Source organism: Rhineura floridana, chromosome 6, assembly GCF_030035675.1.
Source record: "Rhineura floridana isolate rRhiFlo1 chromosome 6, rRhiFlo1.hap2, whole genome shotgun sequence".
NCBI lineage: Eukaryota > Metazoa > Chordata > Lepidosauria > Squamata > Rhineuridae > Rhineura > Rhineura floridana.
In genome coordinates this window covers 57,869,221-57,874,132 of record NC_084485.1, presented here as the reverse complement: position 1 = coordinate 57,874,132, position 4,912 = coordinate 57,869,221, and the positions used below count along the sequence as shown (strand labels likewise).

The 4,912-nt window shown below is 42.2% G+C and overlaps 1 long non-coding RNA gene across 1 annotated transcript; it reads right to left on the bottom strand.

The window, feature by feature from the left end:
• Positions 1-211: 211 nt before the first annotated feature.
• Positions 212-3,074, bottom strand: LOC133386647 (uncharacterized). The gene is made up of 3 exons (XR_009763229.1): positions 3,004-3,074; positions 1,137-1,239; positions 212-1,049 (listed from the first exon to the last, which is right to left on the bottom strand). It is a non-coding gene; the product is annotated as an uncharacterized LOC133386647 (long non-coding RNA).
• Positions 3,075-4,912: the final 1,838 nt, after the last annotated feature.

Sequence of the window (4,912 nt, the reverse complement as noted above, 5' to 3'; positions counted from 1 at the left end):
TGAACTATAGCAGGGCCTTCAGCATCACAGCACTCTCCTTGTGGAATACCCTCTATCAGACAGGCACAAACATTCTTAGGCTTTCGGTGCCTCCTGAAGACCTACCTTTTTAGGCAAACCTCCCAGAGGAATGATTTCATCCAAACACATTGTCAGATTTTCTGAATTTTAATATTGTATGTCATTTTATTTTTTACCATTTGTTGTTGTTTTTCACATTTCTCCCCCCTTTTTTGTACATTGCTTCAACATTTTTAATATAAAGAAATTAATAAATTCTGTAAACAAAAACAAATCTGTAAACGAATAGGCATCTGGAGAGCCATAGGTTCCCCAGCCCTGCCTTGCAATAATCCTTTGAAATAGTGTAGGCTGAGAGAAAGTAACTAGCCCAAAGTTACCCAGTAAGCTGTGTGATCAAGTGGTATTTATTAGCATGCATCTCCCAGTTAAATTCACCACTCTAGCCACATTACCACAAAGGCTCTCACTGCAAAACAAAGAAACAAAGCTGATATGCACTAATGACTATTAAGCATGTTCCAATCATGCAAGGACAAAGTATAATTGACAACTGAAGTCTCATTATCCAGTGTTATTTAACAAAGGAAATTATCTCATTCAATCAGAACAAAACACTTTCCTGTGAAAACACATTTGTCCTAGCCTTTTGTCCTGCAGGTGGTGCCATGCAGCCAGCAACCAGATGCTTTGCTTCCTGCCCCAACAGTAGCACAACTAGGAGCTGCAGAGAAGGGCCAGGAAGGGGTAAGAATACAAGGTGGGGGCAAGAGGGGTGTCCAGGTCTGCCATAGGTAGGAGAGCACAGGACTGTAGAATGGGAGTGTAGTTCTGAAAGAGTAAGGCTAAACTGAGGTGATACGAAATTGGCTGTAGAGTCTGTGTGGTGTAGTGGATATTACATCTGATTTGGATTCAAATTCCTGCCCAGCCATGAAGCTCACTTTGGTCAGTCTTTCTATCTTGCAGCCTCATTTACCGTCCAAGGTTATTGTGAAGACAACATGGGAGGAAACTCTCATGACCTCCTGTGGGATACAAACATGACGGTAAAGGAAGGGCACAGTAAAGACCATCTCCAGATCAGGCAAACACTAAAGGCTGACCATACTCACACTCGCTATCATCCTAGGTATGGAATGGTCTGCATCACCCCAGTCTGCCAAGAGCCTCCTCTGCCACTTTAGCTTTGCAGAAGGACCATATGGGACCTGTTAACTGGGAGCACATAAAACTCTTAGCTGTGTTTGCCACAGGTCCTGTTGTGTTTGCCCCACCATCAGGAGACACCACTTTAGCAGCAGGGAATGATGATTGCTTGTGTTTCCACTGTCAGCTCCAATAAACAAGAGTCTATTTGATACTGCAGAAGACAGGGGTGGTCAGGAGCGCTATCCAGAAATCACACCTTTGGAGCTTAGTGCCTCTGCCAACCTAATGGCCAATAAGATGCATAATACTTTAGGGAGGTTAGTCAGTGGGATATAAAATGGCACCCATAAATCAATGACCCTTTCCCTAGATGCCCTTTTAACAGTCTTCCTATGAGAACCCGCCGCACAGCCGCACATCTTTCAGCATGCAAGGCCCTGGAATCATGTGCTATTAACATTCTCAAAGTGACATTTTTGGGATAAATTGGTTGCCGGGTGATTTTCTCAGATGATTAGGATTCATTCTTAGGAGGTGTGTTGGCAGGGAGCCAGGACCTCCTTTAGGCAAACTAGCCCTACTCACATAGGCTAGCTCAATTCTATCAGCCAGCTGTCAACCTATACAGGACTTAAGAGGATCCCAGTGTTGGTGGTAGTGGAAAGGGTATCCCCATTAGAAACCAATAAACAGGCAGTAATTGTGAAGGCTCATAAAAGGCTTAAGTACTTTGGAGATGTAACATAAACAGATCTGAGCTGAAGGTACACAATGGCTAGGACATCAGCAGCTTATTTAGACTAGTACTTGCTGCACTAAGAGAATCATCCATTGCCTTTGCTTCAGTCAGTAAAGAACCACTTTCTTTTTCATTGTCACAATCATGTCTTATCGGAATAGTAATGGTTAATAAGAAGGCTTCGCAAAATGCAAATTGCAGATTATCTGCAGGAGCCTTGGAGTCAGGTCAGCTACAGAGCTAGCGTACCATATCTATATAAGAATCCTCCCTATATATCCATCTTGAGTGGATTCCTTGTTAAGACACTTACGAGGTTCTAACATATTTTGTTCCTGTGTTGTTCAGTGTTCACCAATCTACAGAGAAATTACCAACAGCAAAAACTGGTATCCACCCTCAATAAATAGTTCCTTATATTACCAAATCTAGCTATTCACAGAGTGGAATCCATGTGGACCTACAAGAGGAAATTGGGGTGTTTTCTTTAACTTGAGATGATAATTAATCCACACTGCTCCCCAATTCTAAGCCCCCAGACCCCTTTTCCTGTCCTATTGCAAAGCCCTTTCACAAATGTCCACAGACATGTAATGATGCTGGCACTCATTACAAAATAATCTTCTTAGGGCTGACTATATGTCATGTAAGTGCAGAAAGAATTTAGCCAATTATATAGTTACCCAGTACAGAGTGGATTCTTTCCCTTTCACCTTGATTGCCAGTCCTTTTCCCAATCTATTTGTGATGCATATGTAGATCATGATGATCATAACATACATGCTATATAATGCTAGCATTGAGAGTATCTGCATTGGTCTGGACTGGCATAGATCTCATGTTATAGCACATTAAATTGCCCTCTCTTTCATGGTAACAAAATAAGAGGAAAGTTACAATCAAATTCTATTGGAACCAAATATCCCTAGAAATCCCCTTGTATTTTCAATGAGTCGAAACTTTAGATATTAGTCACATTTACAGATAATAAATCACAACTGAGGCAAGAGTCCCCATTCTTTTACCATGAGAGGAATCATAATGAGCCTATACCTTTCCCAATGAAAACAATGAGACTTAAAACTGCTTACCTTTGCTTTGCTCATGGCCAACATATTTTTCAACATAAATACTTGAATTGGAAAATACCAGCCATCTTTGGTCTTAGACTTTGGTCAATCTATCTCTTTGAATTGCATTTATTGTGGAAATCAGAGAGGCCAAGTCTCCCAGCAAAGCCCTGGCACCAATTTGGCACCAGCACCTGAGCCCCCTTAATGAAACACATAGAGTCCTTGAAAGGAACAATCAGGATAGATCTAATGCCTGCAATTTTCCTTTAAAATTTGTTCTGGTTTATATTAAATCGATACACCATGATCAAAGCATGTGGAAGCCACTTCCTCTATATGGCAAAGGTTTGCTCCCACCATAAAACATTGCAACAGCTGTAAAAAAAGAAAAATGGCTTCTTGTATAGAGTGCCCAATCCAGATGTCACCACCTTGGCATTAAGACCTTCCCTGCTTTTTTAGCCAGTTGACTCTGCAGAGCAGAGTTCTTTCCATGTGGATTTATTTGGAAGAGTTATTTGTAGATTGCATTGAAATGAACTCCCTTTCATCCTACTAACAGCTTCATTGATGTTTACAGCTGTCGGGGCATCCCAGTTATTTCAGCATGAGGGAGAGGAGAGGAATAGGGGATTTACATTGAATCACTTCACTAAATATAAACTCTCCACATCACCAGAGTCTATGCCGAGACACACAAAGTAACAATGGATTTTTACTAATACGTACGGCAGGCATGGGGAACCTCCATCCCCTGGGCCAACACAAAGATGTTTTCCTCCAGCCCTGCCTACCTGCCTCTCACCTGACATCATGTGGGTCAAGTAAAGCAGCAGCTGCAAAGGATCAATCAGGAGCCTTACCAAATACAAGCCATTCTGGGATTAATTCCACTCAGGAGTTTCTGAATGAGTGGAGCCAATCGCTGCATTTGGTGCTGAATGCAACCCCTGCTTTCAGCAGGAATCTATGCAGCCGTAGCTTGAATTCAAGCTGGGGCTGCAAAAGAAGAAAGGAAGAATCTAGATTTGAAGTTGAATAGTATGCCATCATATGGTATCAGGTGACTGACTGGTGGGCAGCCCAGTCCACCTGTCAAAACTGGTCCATGGAGGTGAGCCATTTCTGGATCTGACCTGCTGGCTAGATTGAGTTCCCTGCCCCTGATCTGTGGATATGGAAGACAGGGACACATATTGCCAAGTCAAGCATTTATGGCTGAGGAAAAAAACATTTTTAGAGATATCTCTGGTTTGATTGTGATGATAATATAAAATATGTATGATCACTCTTAGGGTTTATCCACACATGCATGTTGAAAGAGAGCTGGAGCCAATTCTTCCTCCTCCTCCTCTTCTGCTACCTGAAGTTCCAGCACTGTTCCAACAATTTAAAAATATGTTTGTCTGCATTATAGTTAGACAGGACTGCTTCCAGAGAAAACGTATTTTCCCAGCGTTGCAACACAGCTTTTTTCTATCATTGGCGTTGTTCAATGGGGGGGGGGCAGACCTGGCAGCTTGGATTCAAGCCTCCAGCCAAGTCCTGAACTTGGCACCAGAAAGATGACATGCAGGGATTCAGCCTGCCTGGAATCAACCATGTGAGCTGTGTGGATTGCCTTATTTCTATGTGAGAGTACTCAACTGTAGCCAGGTTAAAAATGTAAGACAATAGTTTTAACATGAGAATTGCAGGCACAGCACACACCCAAGCTGTGTGGATGCTTTTTGCAAATTGTGCTTTTTGTGTATTTCAGCTACAATGTGACAGGATCAGAGGCAGTCAATGCCAGAATGATCTCCATCATTGTCCAATTAGCTGCCCCACAGGGATCACCTCAGATGATCTCAATAATTAGCCAAAAAGGAAAACAGACCCAATTTGTAAACACAGAGATCTCAGCATCCAAGGAACAGAACTGACA